Source organism: Egretta garzetta, unplaced genomic scaffold (genome assembly GCF_000687185.1).
Source record: "Egretta garzetta isolate BGI_Z169 unplaced genomic scaffold, ASM68718v1 scaffold724, whole genome shotgun sequence".
Classification (NCBI taxonomy): Eukaryota; Metazoa; Chordata; class Aves; order Pelecaniformes; family Ardeidae; genus Egretta; species Egretta garzetta.
In genome coordinates this window covers 217,449-239,214 of record NW_009259523.1, presented here as the reverse complement: position 1 = coordinate 239,214, position 21,766 = coordinate 217,449, and positions in this window count along the sequence as shown.

Genomic DNA, 21,766 nt, shown 5'->3' with positions numbered 1-21,766 from the left:
TGTCTTGATCGTTGCCGTACGCCACCTAGCTGCTCCTTGACGTCGTCAGGGCGTAAAGGGTCCGGATGCAGGGCTGCAGGGGTGAAGTGCAGAGACGAGGGGTGTGCGTGCGGGTGAGCGTGGCCGTACATGCTGGGGGTGCCAAGGGGTGTTTGACCACGGGTACCTGGAGGGAGAAGCAAACGATTTTAAAAATGCGATCGTTCTGCCTCCCTGCTCTTAGTGGAGTGTAAGTGCCTGGATAATCCATTAAAGCGTGGGTGGTTAGCTCTGGGGCTGTCGAAAAGAAACCTCAGACGTAAGTAAAATCCTTCTGCTTCCATAGTAAGAAATTGGAAGGGGATCCACCAACGGGCTTTCATCACGTATTTTTGCTGTCTTTATACCTAAAGGTCGTAGCTCACAGAATTATCAGGAGGCTTGGGCAGCAGTTGCCAAAACAATTTTACCTTATGTGCTAAAAATCACCAAACATTCGTGTAAGCTGCTGCTCTCAAGCAATGTCAACTCTTTATTTCAAAAGCATTTTGGTTGGCATTTCTTGGTTCCAAATCTTTTCTCCTAATGATGTGCTGTTTTGTATGTTTTTCCCTTCTGTCTAGCAAACTCCTGAGTGCCAACATCCGTTTTCTAGCTCACCACATCTCTACTGTTTTACTTAAATTAACAACAAACTTGGTGACATAATCCAAGAGAAAAGGACTGGAGTTACAAAACGAAGCTTGCTGTATGTTAATGGTTACTTAGAGGAAGAGGTATTTCAATTTTAGTAGTGTGTAGGTGCATAAGAGAGCTGAGGACACTTCAGCAGATTGAAAAGATGGGTACACTGATTCTTTCCTGATCAAACACTGTTCTAGAAAAAGAAGGAAAATCATGTCTTTCAGAATTGTTTGAGATGTTCCTTGCTGGACTCCAAAACTCCCAAGAATAACAGATTAAAAAAGACAGGATTCAGCAAATTTTTGGAGCATAAAGAGTAAACAAAAATCCATGAGTGAACTGGAAAATAAAATGGTGAAGTTTTTTACTTTTGTCAGGGAGCAAGGATTTGAAAAACAGTGGATGATAAAGAGAACAAGTCAGAATAAAGGGATTTTGGTTCAGAACTGAAAGCAAGCAGCACTGGAACAGCAGATGACGTGCAAAGAGAATCCTCCACTGTACATTTTGCGTACGCAGCCATAAACGCTGCATGATCAACACCTGCATAGGATGTCATATGGTAAGGTGTTTGGAAGCAATTTAGATAATTTGGAAACGGTTATTTCTGTCACTTTCCTGTGTAACTAAGTAATAGCAGTAAAGAGGAGGGAAGCAAGTTGTGAAATCCCATCCTCATGATACAGCTGGCAATGATGGGATTGTATTAGGATCAGCTATTTTAAATCAAACAGCATTCTATATGTACAGCTAGATATGTATTGGCTACTCTTACAAGGCCCACAGCCTGCCTGATGTCAGTTCCTCTTCCTTCTCTGTTTATATTTTTGCAATGCAGTGCCCAAACATTTAATCTGTCCCATGATTCTACATCCCCAGAATCGGCCATCAGGTTGGCCTCGCTCATACTGAGGTGGGCCAAAGCCCCCAGTCTAAGCAAAACAGGTGGAGCCCCTGCACTTCAGGCTTCAGGAGGAGGTTCCTTAGAAGAAGGAAGAGGGAACTGGCTGGGAACAGTATGCCAATGGGAAGAAAATGGGGCACAGAAAAGCCCCGAGAGAGGAGAGTGTGTCATCCTTGTGGAAAGACAGTAGGAGCACGTGATTCCACACGAGGGAGAACATCATGGAAATGAAAGAAAAAGGCGAGGTGTAGCGTTCATAGCAAAGTCTGTGATGTGCATCCATCTAATGTATCTAATGTAAAGTGAGATAATGCTAAGTACTGGCTTTGAAGAAAGCAAAGAATTGAGGGTGCTACCACGGCCCCCATGAAAGTCAAGGAAATAGAGGACCCAAGAATAAGAAGAAGATGGATGAGGAAAATGCAGGCCTCTCAGAAGCGAAAGCATTAAGAAATACCACCGTTTGGGAAACTGACGAGAGTAAGAGGAAAATGGACCAAGTCTTCATAAAGGTCCTGGGACTTCACGTGGCCTGTGAGAAGGTGAGAGAATCTGTAGCAGTAAAGGAGAATAAAAGGCACACGAACTCCCATTAGCTGCCAAGTAAAATGCCATTGACACTAAAAAGTACACTTTGAAGAAAAAAAAAAAGGAACAATATTCATGTTAACCTCTTAATTAAATGATTTCTGACATACCACAACTTAAAACATTAACACGGTAGAGTCTGGGTGTCTTTGGTGAACAAAATGAAAATGTAGTACATTAAGTAAAAGTAATCAATAAATTACTCTAATTCTAGCTAAGGCTGTTTTCCATAGAATGTTAACAAAAATTTTTTTCCTCACAAAGTGTGGAGGGAGGAGCTGTGGAGGGTTTCGGTGTCCTGTCAAAAGACACGAAAGCACCACTGAAAATTCCACATTTGGTTTTGGTTGTGTAAATACTTGGGAATATTGGACTAATACTTACTTACACATGTATAATACATACACTTACTGGAGAAAATATCAGATGCGGTTGGCTCAGTGGCTTATCGTTATCAGAGGTGCCTTTCCTCAGCAGACATGTCCTTTTGGCACCGGAGGGCATCAGAAGGGTATGTGAGAACGGCTGTCAGCATTGATAAAAGGAATTTTAACAGCCATACGAACCTCCACGTAAGAAGATCAGAACAGAAGAGCTGTTCTGGGTCAGACGAAGAGCTTTAGCCGAGTAACCAGCCGGCAGCAGTGGCCACCAAGGAAAGACTGCCTACGAACAGGGTAAAACACAGGTCTTAGAGGTACTTTCCCAGCCTCCAACACATTGCAGCTAGGGCATGGCTAAACAAGCCAGAGGGCCTTTCTCTTCCACGAACTTGTCTGTTTCCACCCTGGCGCTACACAGCTTCCCCAACGTCCTGTGGCAAGGATTTCCACATGTAAATGTGGTGTGAGGAACTGCTTCCTTTTTCTACTTTGAACTTGCCATTTGCCAGCTTCACCAGGTACTCCGTAGGGCTCGTTGGATACCCAGTCTGAGACACTGGGAAGTGCAGCCACTTTAGGATGTTACGACTAGTGCCGCCATTTAGATCTTGACTAGATCTCTCTCCCGTTTGCCTGTTTTCCAAGCAGAAGAACTCTAGATTAAGGTCCTTGCTCCTGTGGAGACCATCCCACACATCCTTGCTCCTCTCTGCTTCTACCAGATCCTTTTTGAGATGCGCACACAGCTTTCAGCTTGTGAGTGCATTGTGGATCTCCTTTTAATGTGTGAACCCACCACTTAGTCCTGTTCTCTTTCCTGTGATTAAATCAGCTATTTAGCAAAACACAGACCTTTCCTCTTGTTTCATTGATCCTTAGTTTCCTTAAAAGCCTTTGGCAAGAGATCTTGTCAAGAGTGTTTCAGAAAACCATGTAAATAGTTTCAACTAAATCTTGCCTACTTGCTTGTGAACGCCTTCAGAAAGCTCTGGTATACTCCGAATGTGCAAGAGCAGTGCTGATGCTCCAAAAATTGAACTTGCCCATGTGTCCACTGATTCTGGGCTTTGTTACAGTTTCTCATGATTTGTCTGATGACAGGCACCAGACTTACAAGCCTGTAGATCCACACATCTGCCCTCAAATCTTTAAAAATAGGTATCTCATTTCCAAAGTTCATGTCCTTGGGCACAAAGCTGGTTTTAAGATGCTGTGCATCAGTGTTAATAATTGAGCAGTTTCGTCCTTGAGTTCCTCTAGAGCTTAGGGCTGAGTGCCATTTGGACCTGTTGCCATGTTACTGTTCAGGCAGGTCCCTCCTGTTCATGCTTTGCAAAGAAGGGCTCCAGCAGAGGAACATCTGGTTCTTTCACAGTGCAAGCAGATGACAAGAACTCATTTTGGCTGCCTGATAGGGCCTTATCTTCTCTGAGTGCTCTTTTTGTATCTTCATCATCCGTTGGTCTTAGACTCTTGACAGGGTTGCTGTTCCAGACACATGTAAGGGATGATTTCTTACTCATTTTTACATTTTTTTTCTGCGTATTCTATTTGGGCAGTCATCTCATGCTTATGATCTGTTTTGATTTCGGTTTAATACATTTGGACACAACTTCAGCTTTTCAATGCTTTACTTCTTTCTTCTAGTGACTTGCCTTATTCCTGCTTTTCAGTTGTGCCAGCTTCACCTCAACCGTTCTCAGGTCATTCTTGATTGGTGGTATAAATTTGCTCTGTCTCTCCAAAATGGTGTTTTTCAGAAATCAGCACCAGTAAGAAGCTAACTCTTTTTGGTCTCCTATCCACTTTTGTCTTCGACCAGCTTCTTTGTTTTGTATTTTTTTGCTGTTGAGCGTAGGTCTGGTGAATTTTGGGGTTTTACATACTTTTTGTTTCTGCAGAGCAAGCTATAGTCACCGTTGCAATGCAGTTCTTCAGTGCTAAAATTTCGCAACAGGTCCTGCGTGTGCGCTGCTTAGTTAGTGAGAGTTATTTCCCCACTTGTATACCACTTACCTAGTCGGTCCTTGATACAGTCATTGTTAGCATCTAAAAATGTTGTTTCTGTGTCATGATCCCATGTCACATCTTCCCGCTCGGCACATGGCCTGTTTCTTCTCCCCTTCTTTTCCTTCCTTTGTTTCTTCTTTTATAGTTTTTCCTTCTTTTTTCCTTCCTGCTACGTAACAAATGGAGGCACAGTTAATATTTGTATTCTGCTACTGTGCTGTTTATTGTGTCCTTTGTAATTATTACAGGTATTCATCCAAATCAGTGTTCAAGTAATACCGTCTGTCTTTTCCCAGAAATCTCAATGAAGTCCTGACAAATACTGTATTGTCATGTGGCACCTTACCTGTATTTGTATTATACTAATCCTAGCTTACAAGAAAAAAAGGTAATTGCAGCGACACTTCTGAAGGGCTGCCAGATAAATCCTGTGATTAAGACACTCAGAAATGAAACCCGTTTGCTGGCGGCCGGATGCGGTGGTGGAACGATCTGTTTCAGGGGCCTTTCTTGTTCCGACTATGCTTTTGATGTGTCCGTGTGTGTCTTCAATATTCCACTGCCCTAACACAACACCGCCTTGTTTGTATTGACCCGATGGTAATGAGAGTACTTCTGTAATGGCTCTATAGTTATTCCTAATATTTGAGTATTTCTCACATTCTCCGTTTGAAGACTGACATGCAAGATAGGTTTCGGATAGCTTCTTCAAAAGACTTCAATGTTTAATTGTTTTTAATATTAGCAATGCATTTACTTAGGAGTGAGGCAGAGGGAATATCTCATGTCCATCCAGAAATGGAAATTTTTTCAAGATGCTGTGCTTTTTTGGTAGCTGGAGGAAGGACATTCAGCACCGGCTCTCTGCCCTGAGTTTGTGAGTTTCCATGTCTGGTTTTAGGGTGCTGGTTTATCTTTAAAGTTCTGGTTGTCTTGTATCCAAGAGACTGCCTTTCATCCTGTGCCCGTATCAGTCCAGTTGAGACCAGTGAAGCCCCACAGGCTCTAGAAACTATTGCCAAGGTCTACATGTGACAAAGTGAGATTAAATGTGAAGGCATTATAATTATGGACTTTAATTATCACATATCATCCAGAGCACTTAACATCTGACTCATTCCTTTTTTTGCCCAGCATTTGAAAATTGCGGTGTGTATGTACATGCGTTAGGAAGAAGAAATTATTTGAAGGGGGGATGGAGTTTGTAATCTTAAACTGCTGTGGTTATAGGCAGTTACATCAAGAATAAATTGATAATATAGAAGAACATAATGCATCAATTCTGGCAATGTAAATAAATAAGCAAACAAACAAACAGGCTTTTTGTGCAGTTGCATGTATCTTCAAAGCAAAATTATACTCTTCATGAATTTTTTTTTGTTACGTTTCTGGTTTTAGTCATTCCTACACGTCTCAGTCTCTAAGGAGTTTTATAGTAGACAAAGCTGCAGGGTAGAACTGAGGTGCTGCTGAAATGTAGAGTGGACAGCCTGAATGCTCAGTAACTGTTCAGTCCAAACCACAGGGTACTAATTTTTATTCCAAAGCTTGCATGCAGATTGCAGCCAAGTAGCTCAGGACAGAGCTCGTGCAGTCTCTCTCACCAGAGGTCCTCCTATTTCTTTTCTCCGTGAGCTAGTAACCTGTTCGGATACTTCCTTCCTGACACCTCTGTGTGAACTAAGTCCATTTTGCATGATTCAGTTCCTTCTTTGGTTCGTCTCTTTGCTCTCTGGAACTTTGTGCAAGAAGTCATCTCAAACATCAAACTTCTGGAGATCTTCTTATATAAACATGAGATAGCCAGAATACAGAGATGAGGAACTGCTTTAGTCTTCAGGGGTGTATCTAAGTGGTATCCTTTTCAAAGTGATATTTTTTGGTTTGGTTACTTAGTCATGTTTCTCAGAGATAAAATAGCTTCACATCTTTGTATCCCATTCATTAGCTTCTGAAGTGGATGTCCTTTGGAGTAGACATCGAGTATGCAAAGAAGCCTGAGGAAATGGGTTGGCCAGCAGCCCACCAATGCCCACAGACAAGATGTCTACATTTCCAGAAGCTCAAGCCAGCTAACCGCATTATATTCATACAATTAATTTTCAGTCCTTTTCTTTTAATTCTCCTTGTGTTATGACAGTCCATTCAATTATTTTTCGTGTTTTTTTCTTTCATGTTCTATAAACCCTCATTATGAAAATTGAGTGGAAGTTACCAATCATTTATATTGCAGTCATCCTTTTGGGTTTTTTTCACTGTGCCTACTTCATTCAGTGTTTGGAAAACCCTTTGGTTTTGTTCTGCCTTATTATAATATTTTAGATTTTTTTTTTTTTTCTGAGATTTTCCTATGGGAAACCCATCTAACATTTCCGAGAAATGTCCTGGCACTGCTTGTACTTACTGTTTAGCAACTGGTTGAAGTGACAGAAGGTAAAAAAAAGTGTAGGAAACAAAGCATGTGAGCAAATACATGCCACCGGATCCAAGAACCTGGGAGAGGTGAGGCTACTCAGCTCCACGTCCACGGGTCCAACCAGCAGCGAGGCTGCAGACACGTTCCCAGCAGGCAGATGCACACAGAGCACACCTACACACCACGTACGTAGCTATACATGTGTCCAGACACACGGATCTGACGGACACACAGAGCACTCACACAGATACAGGGAGCACCAAGGGCTTCATCCTGCTCCCCTCTCCACAGGAGCGGGATGTGGGTCCACAAGTGACAACATGCACACAGGAGTGAACGAGGTGGGTCCCTCTGGCAGCCATCTCAGGCCCTCAGCCTGTCCAGCAGCTGCCCCTGGATCCCAGTCTCCCCAGTTGCTGGCACTGGGAAGTACAGCCCCCAAGGCTGCAGCCCCACACCAGCTGCTGGCACAGACCATTACAGGCGTGTGTGCACATGCGTGTGCACACTCACATACACAGTCGTCACCCAGGACTGTGGCGAGCAGCCAGGAGAGGCTGTGCTGGCTGGGCGCAGGGCATGGCTAACAAGTGTACCCACCAGCCAACTACTTACCTGCCACCAGCCCTTTTGCCCCCTTGTCCCTCATTTTCCCACTCCTGGTCTTCCCCAGATCACCTCAATCCCCTTTTCCCACCTTTGGTTCCTTCCCAGACATCCCAGATAACAAATCCTGTGGGATCCCAAGCTGCTCTTCCCCTGTACCCACATGTCCCCCAGCCCTGGGCACCAACCCCTCAGTCCTCAATTATGTGTTTTCTATTTTGTCAGATCAAAAATGAGTCAAATATGTGATTTAAATATTGATCAGCTGTTGTCCATCTGGATGATTATAACACCATTTTCTCAAAAAGAGGAAAACAAGAAAATCCTAGTATTTCAAAGTAAGGTTATACCTGTAAACAGTAATCCAGAACTAATGGAAAGTACAGAAATTAACAGGATGACATTTTGCATTCACAGCCTCTGTAATCCAAGTGAGCTGACAGGCTTGTGTAGACTTATTTTACTGTTTTTTGACCACGGCTGTTCAAACTATTTTACTACCTTTCATGTTCCAAACTGTCATGATTTGCCTGTAAGGTGTACTACTAGCTTTGGTGTTTCTTAAGGAGTTTTTCATGGTTGCTGCCTGATGTTACTTGATCCCAGTCATATCTCAATGGTACTTTCTTTGCATTATATTCATGCGGAATCAGTGGACCTCTCATATGTAGCACTCCAGTAGCTTAAACTTGCCAAGTCTTGTACGTCGACCTTATAGCACTTAAGTCAAACTGAGTTAGATTTGAGATCTACCACTCATCAACAGAAGTTCTAGCGTGCATTTTAACAAGAGTGGGAACCTGAGTAGGCACTGCCAAAGAGATTCATGTGTGCTACGTGTTCCTGCAATGCAAGAATTTTTCATTCCTTTCTACTACTGAATTTATGCCAGAAAGATGGATACTAATTAATCCTAGGATGCTGTTTAAGATGGTTAGAAATCTAAGTAGAATTTCGCTCCAGGCTCTCGCTGGTAGGTGCCATAAAGGTATTTGACAAAGTATAGTAAAATAACCACTTAAAACTGAGTAGTTCAGACTGGAGGGAGAAGTCCAACTGTTTGAATGGAAATTTTTATATACCCTCCTGTGATATGACAAACTAAATGTATCCCATATGCTAGCAGCATAAAATATTATTTGTCCACTCATTATACCTTTTTTTCATGTTATGAGTTTAAAGAGCTTGCATGTTCAGGAAGTTAAGGTTTTGGGAAACTAAGATTACACTACTTCTATTGTATGTCACCAATATCCTCTTCTTACTCATTTAACATTAATTCATATTCAAATACTTGGGGAGGTATGGTATGTAACTGTGATGCTTATGATGTTTGGTAGGCATCAGAGGAGAGGATCCTGGGTGACTGGTCAAGGAAGATAGACCTCATCGCTGAGAATGGCTGCATAGTGGGCTCGTGTCCCAGCATGTGCACAGCCTTCGGAATGATAGCACCTAGGAGCGCAGCCATTGGGAGGGAATCAAGTAAGCTTGCTCATAACCAGTTTTAAAAAAGATATCTCTCTTGTCATCTTCAAAAGAGGAAATGAATGTGGGAACACAAGGGAACTAAGGTGCAAGAAGAAGTTTAGTAGCGGTAAAAGAGCATATTCTGGCTTGAGCCATTCTACAAATGGGAAAACTGAGGCATGGCAAGATGACAGCTTGAATCAAATCTACTGTGTGTGAGTGGAGGTGGATATTTTGAACATACAATACCCTCTCAGTTTTCATTTCCACATTTTTGTTCCACCCACAGATTCATTGGGGAAATGACTAATACCAAAGGCAGTCAAATCCATTATAATATTTTAAGTAGTGGGAGCTGAAAACACAGGTTTGTAGTAGTACACTTGTTTTTCCCTTGCTTTCAGTCTTAGAACTTATCTTAGAACTACAGATTGCATTACAGATATGAGTTGTAGGTCCTTTGTGTAGCTTCTTAAGATATGTTGGCAGGATAAGTTGCTGTATAATTTATTGTAATCCTGAACAATGCTAAATATTGAAGTTGCGTGTTCTTTTTTCTTGGGGTATTTTAGTATGTGCTCTTGAAGTCTTTAAATGCTTAGATAGTGACTCACCTGCATCGTTTCGGAGAGTTTATCACTAACCTCTGAAAATCACTACACCAAAGTTTTATAAAAAAATGTAGCCCCATGTCTTTATATAGGGTGGAATCCAAACAGTTTTCTTCTTATCATCAAAAATATTTTTGAACTTTTTTCCTAGGTTAAGTTCAGGGTCACCTGAATGAACGGTCCCTGGGAGAGCTAAGGAAATCTAATGTTGATGAAAATTCACTGGAAAAAATAGCATGTACATGGTACTTCCAAGTAAACATGAATGATTGAAAGAAAAATGTCTAAATTGTGTTAATGTAGCTTAATGAAAAACCCCATGATGGTGCAGCAGCCATCTAAAAAGTGATAAAAACACAGTAAGCTGTTATAATAATACTCAATCAGTCACTCATCTCCATTTGAAATCATACAGGCAGTTCTGATTGATTAGGCTGCATAAAAAAACCCAGCAATAAACAAAGGTTTCCAGTTTTAGAGGAATAAAATTATTTAGAAGTGAGGAAATGAGCGACTGAAAAGGTTGTGGTTCTTTAGAGAGGTCAGAGAGAAAGGGGCTTAGAAGATGTGTGGAAAATGCTGAAGGCAATGGAAGAGAGAAAATAGGGAGCTACAGTCTACCTTTCTTCTAAAATGGGATGATCAATTAAGTTAAAAAGTAATGACACACAGCGTAATTATCTTGTTGATGCAGATGCGATAGACTTAGGTAGGTGGGAAGAAAGGACTAGCCATTCAAATGACTAATGAAAACATCAGCAATTTTCAGGCAGAAGAAATTTTAAAGATCTTAATCTGTTTCTGTCAAAGTGTAAATGAACTCTAACAAGGATTAGAAAGAATTTCTCCCGAAATCAGTGTATTAATCACTAGTCTGAATTTCCTCATGCTTGCTCTTGGCACTGTTGACTATTAGTGGCTAGGTTTCCAGATGATGTTTGCATTATCTCAGTTTATATTGCGCTTTTGCTCCCAGTAAAACACCCCTATCCAGTGGCAGCTAGTGGCAAAATTGTTCGTTAGGTAGCTTTATAAATTCTGGAAAACTAGACTGGTGGTGCAAAATCTGATGCAAATTCTAGTAGGAATGTTCAAAAGAGAATCTAGTATTTTGATTTATTTTCCCTTAAAGAAAAGTACTTCTGCTTTGGTCGGTTAACTGGTTCAAAACATCCTGTAAACAGTTCATTTAAACCAAAAAGGAGAACTTCTGCTACAACTGTAGCTCATTTCTATCCCATGTGTCATATTGTAAAATTTGGTTTATCCAGTTTCAAAAAATAGCTACTTCAACTGTGTCAAAAAACATATGGCAAGCATTACCCCCACACATTGCAGTCTATTGTCATCACCCATTTATGTCAAAGGGAATTAATATCATAGGCACTCCTTAATCTTTCAGAATGGGCTGGAAGGAAACGCAGTAGATATACTTCCCTGCAGCTGTCTCTGCACATCCTCTAATTGTGAGATCTGGTTATCCTTCTCAACTAGAATGCCAAAAAGCAAAAATGTCTAAATTTGTCTTTTGCATTGCTCCGTATTTCTTGTTACCTCTTTGCTCTGTCAGTAAGCAGTAGTTTTTCTTCCTGTCCCTGTATGGTATGATCTCTTAAATGAATATTTTTTGTTTGTTTTGTAATGGAAATGATAACTGATTCTTCATTACTTTTGTCCTCCTAATTGGCCCCATAGCAACAAACCTCGCAGGGCTGTCCTTTGTGTGACCAGCTACCTCTCATAGCAAAGACACATCTCAGAAGAGAATTTGCCTCCATTCTGCCACTGTCTTGTCTCATTTACAAGTGAATTTTTGAATCCCTGTCTCGTTGTTTCTCCTAAAGCCATTGCTAGTATTCTGTTTTATATTTCTTAGCTTGTTTTGTTTCTGTCTTTCCTCTTGGCCTTCATCCAGTAGTACAGCTTGGGTCTTAGCAGGCTGAAAGGTATCAGATCCCAGAGTATAGTTTTCAGTACTCCTCCAAGCTACTGATTTTTAAGAACTGCTTAGTGACCTGTACTTTATTGAAATAAATGGATCAATCAATTGAATAGCTGTATTATATACATAGCTGTACACTCAATTAAGCAAATTATGTAAACCTGTGTTTACCTCCTTTTCTATTCAGCAAGGCACTGAGCAGTGTATTTAGCATTAAACTTGTCCAGGTCACTCAGGTCAAGCAGTTTGTTTAGTAGCCATGCCAAACAGAGCTACCTTTCTGCTAAAAGAAATCCCTCATTAAACATTATTTTGCAGTTTGGTACACAGAAAAAAAAAGAAAAAAAAAAAAAAGAATGCTAACAAGGAGGTTTAGAGTTCCGGATTGAAATATCTCACCTCTTACCGGACATGTTTAAATGTTTTCACTGAGGTTATTTATTTAGTTGTTCTTTTTTTGTATGGAAATGTGTTTAATAGAAACTGGAAATAGAATCGAGGAATGACACTTACATTGAATTTCCCTGGATTAATTTTTCTTGCAGCTGAGCCTAGTTCTGAGCCACAGACACTGAACTTCCTAAAAGATTCTTTTAAGATGCTTACAGGTTTTTTTCTATCTGACCATTAGAAATACTAGACAAAAAAAATTTTTTTTTTTCAAAATTCCTACTTCTGTTAGAACATGGATTCCACCATTACTGTGCTATTTTGACACTTATTTCTATTTAGGTAGAATATTAATGTGCCAGTTTTCACATTCCAACAGGAGAACAGGTGTTTTCTTGTTTTACCAAATCAAATAGGCAAATGCTCAATATGGCATTTTGGAAGGCAGTGCTTCTCACTTCACTCACTCCCTGATTCCCTGTCAATAGGTTTATGAGGCGTAGACATCTCAGGCATTTGGCAACTATATACAAATGAATGGTCTTGTCAATTTATGAAAGATTAGCATGGTATCTATGTACTGAAGTGTAGGCTTTATTAAATATATAGAAGACACTAGAAAGGCCTTCCCTAATAAGATTATTTGAAAACTTAAACTTAGCAGTCCTCTGTGAAAATTGCAACTTTGATTTCATAGTCTAATTATTTTGCATACATTCACATTTTCTCTTCAGCCAGATTTCTGATGATATTTCTTTTTTTTTTTTTAAATTTAAAACCCCAATATATCAATTTGTTCCCAAAGAAAAGGGATGATTTTTCTCAAAGAAACCAGAGTGACTTCAAAATGTTATATAATGTAATGATTTAATCACTGAGGACAATGAAATTCGAAAACACCTTTACATTAAAACTGTCTTTTAGCAGTGAACACTTTGCATAATGTAGTCCTTACATTTCTGGAAAAAAAATTACTCTTTTGAAATATAATATTCTTTTGGTGGATGAATGAAGTTTCCTTCAAGATAACTGAGTTATAAATACAAATATGATTCACTGACAGTTCTGCAGTACAAATTTTGTTTTTTGTTTATCCAATATGTACAGGAAGGAAAGGTCAGGGCCAAAGGCAGAAAGTTTAGAAATCCAGGACAAAAAGTTACAGTACATCATACGCTTAAAATTTCTGCAGCTGTTGCCATCCCTCTTTCTGTACTATCCAGATGTACCAAAATTCATGGTTTTAATCTGGCTAATGTCATATTGAACATTAAACATTTCACACACACACTCTTGATTTCTTCACCTGCATTCTGACTTGGACATGGGTCAAATTTCAGAACTGTTTTTTACCAGTGGAGTCATTCTGCAGATTTTGGGAAAAACACAGTACTGAGATAGAACATAGATTCTGCGGTCTAATTTTTCCATTATTCTGTAGTGAGATAGTTTCATTTGTAACTTACATTTATGTTGTGCTGCTTTTTAAAATCAAATTGATAAAAATTGAATAATGCTGAAATCCTTGGCTAATTTGTTATTATTTTAAAAAAAACAAACCCCAACATCAACATTTATTATCAATCTGTTTATTTTAGTCCTGCCCTTTCTGTGAAATATTATAACCTCTATTAAAATTGTCAGGTTTGGAGACTGGTTTGGTGGTAGATACCCTTTTTCCTTGTTCTGAATCTGGTTAGTGGGTCTGTAAGTTGATACCTTTATGCCAGCTTTATTTTCTTAAGGTTTATTTTCTAAATATGAAGTAGCACTTGTTCAAAATAGAGATTTTTCAGAAATATATCATAACAATACACTAACCGAAACATGTCCCAGTAATTCATAGGCACTATGGGTAAATAAGGAAGATAAAACATCAGCACTTTTGCATTAAAACTTTTCCAGAAATGCAAACTGAACAAAACTGGTATTTATTTATTATGCAGGAAAGTAGGGATTCTTTAAATATTAATTATGACCATTACTCTGATTTAGGCAGTACAGTATAAGAAAATTCCATATGAATACACATATATTTGCCCAAAATGTTGTAAGCCGTGTGGCTAATTGGGTCTCCGTTATTTGTTATCTTCTTAATTTCACAAAAGAAATGCTATGCTTTGTTTTTTGATGCCTGGTAAATACAGGTGTAACTACCTTGTGAGTCAAATTATTGCCAAAGATTCCAGGGTTCGAGTGACCTTCAGAGAACTGAATCAAAGGGATGCTTCCCCAGTGGTGTTCTGACTTGGGAAAAGATGCAGGGAAAATTCTTTCCCATCCCTCTCCCCACTCTTTTCCTGCCAGGATAAGCTAGTTCCTTTTCTTCCTTTGCTTCCTCTCTCTGCCTCCCCACAGTAGGTAAAGGCCAGGTCTTTCTTTTGCTCACCAACCACCACCAGGCTTACAAAGCCACCACCATAAACATAACTTCTAGCAGGCAAAAAGACATTCTCTGTGTATAAATTTACTGCTTTTATTCCTCATTTCTCCTTGGGGGTAGTCTGCATTGCAGGACTAGTCTTAACGGGAGTTGGCCAAAGACAGCAACAGAACAGCCTCTTCCAGAGCTCCCACCTGAACCACCTCCCAATGCCAGCATCCTACATCCCGACTGTGCCAAAGCACCTTCTTCTCCTCTTCTTACGGGAACACTAGGAACTTGCCTATCCTTGGTATACAAAACACTGGATTAGCCATTCAAGTTAAAGGTTAACTCCAAGAGCCCTTTAGTTTTGCAATCCTGTTCTGTGAGGAAATTCATCTATTTTACTGCACAGAAGCCTCAATTCACATGAAGGGAATTCATCTTGCTGAGGTGCTTTGTCTTCCCAGAGTCAGCCTGAAACTGGGGGGGAGAGCACTTCTAGAAGGCAACTGGCGTAGCCAAGATCTAATCACCTGCTGGAGGGTCCTAACTCCTTCCACTAGCAGATAGGCCAACTAAGTTCTTAAAGTTTGTAAAATTAGGTAGCTGGCACACAAACCCAGAAGATATGTTCGTGCTTGCATCAAGACTCAGGACTGCAGTGACTGTCAGGCAAGGATGGGAGAGGGCAGGTTTTTATCACCCTGTTTGTGAGAAGAGAGCTGTATTACATGGGATTCTACCACTGGCGAATAAAACCTTTGCCTCTGGATACAGCACGTCCAGGTTTCTTCTTGATTATTTTTCTTTCTTGAAAGGAAGCAGTAGAGTTATTATAGCCCTGAATTCCAATGGCTGAAGATGACCTAGAGAGGCAAATTTGTCTGAGAAAAAAAAGCAGTGGACTAAGATCATGAGAACAATAACGGGCAGGGTGAGGAGGAAGGAAAACAGATTTTGAGAAGGTGTGTAACTGATGCTTTGGAGTAAGGCAAATCAACTGCAGCAATGACATTCATGATACATGTTTGTCTAACCTGCTAATGAAACCTGAAATGGTTGAATTCCCACCCTCTCTCTCTTTTCTGGTGTTTAACTAGCTTTGATGCTCTGCCCTTGGAGAGCTCATGTGAGCAATCGTTTCTGTCTGCCCTACCCTCACACCACATAGTTCTCCAGCTCCTCACATGAAAGCTTCATTGTTAGTGTTTGTTCTGCCTTTTCCTATCTAGACAATCTTTCACCTAGCCAGGGCAGGTGTAATGTCGGGCTTATTCCGTGCCAAAAGTAGCAGATACGTGTTCCTGGATTGGTCTTTACATTCTTATCCAACTTGTCAATATGTACGTAATATGTTTTTATGGAATTTTTTTTTTTTATCTGTACCACGAGTTGCAACACGTAAATGTTTGTGTCTGCAGTGAGTATATACTTTTCAAGGACATTTTTGGAAAAACAGGATAAGACTTCTTAAGAGGCTATCTATTAATTTAGTAGTATTACTTACACCATTATTATAATAGTTTATGAATATGTACTGTAATTTTTAAAATATCTGGTTTTATTGTAGCAATATTCCTTCTCCTGAAGAGATCATTCCATGGCATTTTCAGGGTTAAATAATTGTTGCTCTCATTTACATCTCCTTGCTTTTCAAAATATATCTTACATTTTCTATTGGAAACACTCCTGGGAAAGTAGGTACTTCATTGCCTCTCTTCCTCCTCCTGGAAGAGATGGGGATTTAACAATAGTGGTGGGACAGAATATTTGAACTCCTATAATACAGACTACTTGGTACATTCTTAGCAGTCCTAAAACTGAGGAGAAACTTACATACCTATGGACCTTCTTTTGATTCAGTCAGTTCAGTAAAGCTGAAGAGGTAAAACAAAAGCAGACCTGAGCATTTGTCAGAACTTTCCGAAACTCAATAGTTGTTATCAAAACATTGTGTAAATGTTATAGCTCCACAGTTCCAGGTTTTGGCTCAGACTCTGATTGCACTTGAATTGTTTCCGAGTGATCAAAAGAGAAATTAATAGATGCCTAGTAAGAAAGCTCACTTTATGTTATTTACAGTCTAGTCTAATCTCAAGACATTTAGATAGCTGCGATAAACATCCCTTTGAACTGAACCTAACCTATTCCTGAAGGATTACAGAACGCTGAAGTCTGTGAAAGCATTGAATACAACTGCTGTCTCAAATTAATTAGTCTTCCACATTTCTTGAGAGCTCATGAATGGTTTCACAAAGCTTAGAGGACTACACATGGTGCATGCACATGGATATTCCACATGTTTTACGGGAGAGCAGCAGTTTGTTGTATTTTCTTGAGGGTAGATGATCTAAAAGAAGGTGACTTGCTGTCTTAGGTGTAAAGAGGCTGGAGAGGACAGACGGTTTTTCATGCTTTCCAAAGCAGGCATCTATTAATAGAAATCAGAGCCTGGAATATATCTTCTAGTGTAGCCATAAGCTATTAAAAAACATAATTAACAAATAGCCAGAGGATGTCATCTGTGTTTTAGGTGCTTAATGCCAGAAGGCTATTGTTAGAGCTATGAAGTACTTTGATAACTTGCACTGTGGGGAATACAGGATTTTTCTTGGAGTTTGAAATGTGCTGCTTATTAAGTTTTGGTGGAAATTAGATTAAAACATCATCATCTCCATTGTTAAAAGTTGAAATCCACATCAGACAAAACCTGTTTTTATAGTGTAGCACTCACTGTGAAGTGGACTGAAATATGATCTTTATTCTTTTTTAATTTAAAATACAAATCTAAACCTCATGAGTAATTGATAGCAAAACTGATTAATTTCAGTAGAGCAATATCAAACTAAGTGCTATATGAGTAAAGTTAATTTAAAAGTGGTCTATCAAAAAATCCCCAGAGTGAAAGAAGAAGTCTGCTTCAGTTTAATTTATGGCATTTCCATTCAGGTGATATAAAATTCTGTGTCAGAAGAGTTGCTTTGAGCGACTTATAATTTTTACACATATTTCAATTCTCTTAAAACTCACTAGATGTTTTGGTGAGCAGGAATAGAATTAGTTGGTGCTAAAATGTTGGCATATGCTAAAGCGTTTTGTTGCACAGGAAGCTAAGTGGCTCTCTACAGGAACACTAATTTTAATACTAACAAAGCCAGAGTCAGTGCCATCTTTTCCACACATTCATGAACTGATAAGCACTTTTACCTTTCTTTTCACCTGAGTAAACTCCGTGCTGAGTTTACTTGTTTTCTACTAAAAAAATTAAAAATGGAACAAGCTATCACACATCCAAAGCACTTACAAATATCTGTCAGGTGGAAATACTAAAATTTTATATGCATTCTGCTGTATTTTGAATATTGGGCTAGATTTGCTGTATTGCTGTGATGCAAATATGAAAAATTTTCTTGAAAAATCTTGATGAAACCTTATATACATCAGCAGAGCTTAGAGTTGTGTTGACTAAGGTGAATGCAGTATAAATATTTCCAACCATTGTTATATCTTATAAAGCAGGAATATCTTTTCTGTATGTCCAGCTTCTATAAAGTGGATCACTGCATTTTAGTAGTTTAAAATTTTGTATTTTTATTATGCCTATTAATATATTTATAGTATTATTAAATTGCATTTTAATCACCAGACACTAAAAGATTGTGAGGTGTGGATTTTTGCATACCTTTGTGAAAATGCCCAATATACTGCACAATGATTTTCCTGTGTTACAGAAAGTTTAGATGTCTTCTAGCACAGCATTCATAAAATATTGTCTGACTATAAGGTAATGGAAATGTGGACACCAGGATGTGTGCACGCTTGTGTCAGCTGGACGTTATGCTGCGAGCCAGTAATTAAACATTTACAGAGGGAGACGAAAGAATGTACCTTAGGCTGAAACCTTTTGAAGTTGTATGTGTAGTAATATTGAAAGCACTAAACTATCCAGAAGATGTCCAATAGTGGGGGAGTTGGAAACAACCAACACACATATTTTGATAATGAAACTGACAGTAAAATGGTCTTAGAGCCTTGCATCCTTGGACAGGTGGTTCCCTTGCAGCCAGTTGCCAGTACCAACATTCCTGTACTTGTGCAACTCTCTTTGCTTTTCAAGCACCATGAGTCCATTCTCACTGCGTGTGCATGGACAAGGCCACCCAAATGCTTAGGACAGCCCTACAAACTAAGAGGTGAAGCAGAAGTAGAAGCAAATATTCTGAACATTTGCCTGTGCAGAAGCAAGCGGGGTTTTTTATTCGCGTTGCAAGGACCCTTCCCAGGAGGATCAATCTAGTGTTAATGTGAACAAAGTGGATATGGAGAATCACATCACACAAGATCTTTCTTATCTGAGGATATGCAGGTTTGTGCACTGGTAAATTGCTTTCAGCCTAATGTTTAGGAGGTGCAATATTACCAGAATAGCAGTTTTGCATAGCACAGAAGGCTTGTTCATCTTACTGACTGCAAGCAGGACAACATGTGCCTCTGGGAGCCTCCAAATGTACTTCAGCTATAGAGGACTAAAAAAGCAACAATATACATTTCTATATATTTAACTTTGTACAATGATAAATGAGGCCCTGTTCATGTTTATTCTTTATTCATTACTGGAAAAAACCACAATTAATAAAAATATTAAGGGCGGCTGACATGCAAGTTATGATAGCAATTTCAGGTTTCGTTCCCATCTTGACCCAGCACAAAACCTCAGAATTACTCAGCTACATTTGTAGTAGCTGTTCCTGCTACATTTGTTTTCTACCTTTTCATATTTAGAAACCACTGTGTCCCTCCCCATGACTAAAATGTTATACAGAACCCAACTTCAAAAATTCCCAAGGCCCCTGAAGTGCATTATTTAGTTAGGATGAAAATGTACAATTCCTTTAAGCCAACCTTCCTGATATTATGAACCATTCTTCAAAATGTTCACAGAGGCCAGACCCCAGAAAACACACGGAGGGGCCAAAAGGAAAGAGCTCTGGGAGTTTAAAGGTAGATGACAGGAGCTTTTAATGGATTTAGTTCAGATGTTGGCTGGACTGGATGGTGGCTGACTGTGCAGCTGGGTCTCACGATAACCTGGCTCCTGGCACAGTTGAGGATTAGGACTACCAGGACCTTTCAGTCTAGCATATATGGCCATGTGAGATAGACTGTTTATGGGTGCCACAGTTCAACTATTCACAACATGAGCCCCAGGCAGCCTTTCCTTATCATTGACACTCTTACAACATGGCTGATAACTATTACTTAACAGTATCATGAGAGAAGATGGGTCCCTAATACGTGAGAGACAGCAGAGGGACTCGTGCAGAAAACCCTTGGAACTTAAGGAATATATGGGAGGAAGCCAGTGTGAGCGAATGATAGGTACAGGGGTTTAGTAGGTCCAAACTAAGCTTCTTGAATGATTACTAGCACCAGGAAAGGATTGAAGGTTGATTATCTTGGGAAAGAGACATGCCTATCAGCTGGCTGAATCAGATTAGTCATAAGCTCCCTTCCTAAGCTTTTCTTTCAAGCTCGTGCTCACTTTATCTTCTGAAAGGCCATTCCTTTGAGAACCAGCTCTCCCAAGTAGTGTGTAGGAACCCCAGCTCCCAGTGAAATGCTGAAATGCCAGTGCCTGTGGGACCACCTGGAGTTTGTGGTGCAGGCTTGGGCTATCCTTATTGTGGACTGCAGCCTGGAGCATAAAAGCGTGGATTTAGATAACAGCATCTGAATATCTGTGGCTGAGATTTTGAATATTAAAAGACTAAAGCAAAGGTCTAACCTGGGCTGAAGTAGATTAACTAGAAACCTACTAACTGTTAGTATTCTGATTTTTGAAAAACAAGCCATAAAAGTGCCCACGTATATAATTATCTTTCCTTTTTACAGGACGCACTGATGTACGAAACATCAGCAAAAACCTATCTAGTGTCCAAGGCCCTCCCACTTAATGCTTCTCTTTGGGATGTGGCCGTATTTACACAATACAACTATTTAACTATATTGATTTGGGCCCGTTTCCAAATTCTGTCAGTCAGTCATGGGAAACATAAACAAGAACCTATTTAACTTTATACAAAGCTGCAAGTGTTTGAAGTTATGCACATCCTCCAGTTATCTCTCCTCTCAATAATATTCCAGACAAAAAAAATTACTCTGACAAATATAAGGCAATGTGTAAATGAACCTGAAAATACCATTGCTTGCAAAATCTCATTAAAGCTGAAAAGCAGAAGGGGGAAAGCTACCGGGTAAGAATAGCTGCATAGCACAGATTCTCAGACCAGTGCTCTGCCTTTTCTGTGGCATCTAAACCCTATGTATGTTGGAATAGATGTTCTATTTTAAAACACTAAGTACATATTAAACTTCTACACTGTCTTATTGTTTGCATTCTTTGACACTTGGCTGTAACTTGTTGCAAGTTTCTTAGATGAAGTCACTTTTTAGCAAGACGGCAGATAGCTCTGAAGTAATACACACAATCAAGCTCGTAAAGAAAGATGTTTCCTAAATGCATTAGTGCTTCTCAGTAAGTGCACATCTAGGGACCAAGTGACGGTAGCATTCTTCCAGCTGCAAGAAGAAAAACCTTGCTGCAATCTGTGGATCAGCTAAGGTGAAGGCATCAGCCTTTCTCTTGCACTTGCCTTGCAGAAAGTGGGGAAACCTGTGTCAAGCACATGCTTTTTGATGGACTGAAAGGCCATACCGCAGAACTCACTGCTGACACTCTTCCTTATTCAGTTTTATCTGCCAGCCACTTTCTAAAGAGACATGATAGCTCTGTGATGCTTTCTTTTCTTTGAGTCTATGTACATGCTGATTTATGTAGCCCTCGGCTTTTGCTTTGTTGCCCAAGCGAGGTCATGAGTCAAACTCATGATCAAATAATGTTTGCTTTTTTCATTATTGGTAAGAAATTAATTCTTTCAGTCAATGATTTATAAAAAAAAAAGAAAATGTGTGAACTATGGAGGTAAACAAAACCAAGTATTACACTGATTTGTGGTCGTCCCTGGGAATTTCATCTGTGCATCCAGCACTCCCTCGAATACACAGTGCTTCTAAGGCACAAGATGTTGGTATTTTGTAATTATAAATGCTCCAATTTTGTGGTAGAATGCTAATCCTAGAAACCAGAAAAAAATATTTGAAACAGCAGATCGAGAATAAGTAGGCTTTGCTCCTAGATTTGCTGATGTATTTGAGGGTAACCTCAAATAATCATTCATATCAGAGCTTTCAAAAGCATCCCCTGATCCTGCAAAGTCAATTAAAGATACCTAGGAACTGATTTTCCTGTGATAATTGAGGCTCCTGTGCACTTCAGTAGGAATATCAGAACTCAACATAGGAAAATTAAAAGGCTTGCATCTCAAACTTAGTGCTACGATTAAACAGAGCTTTGA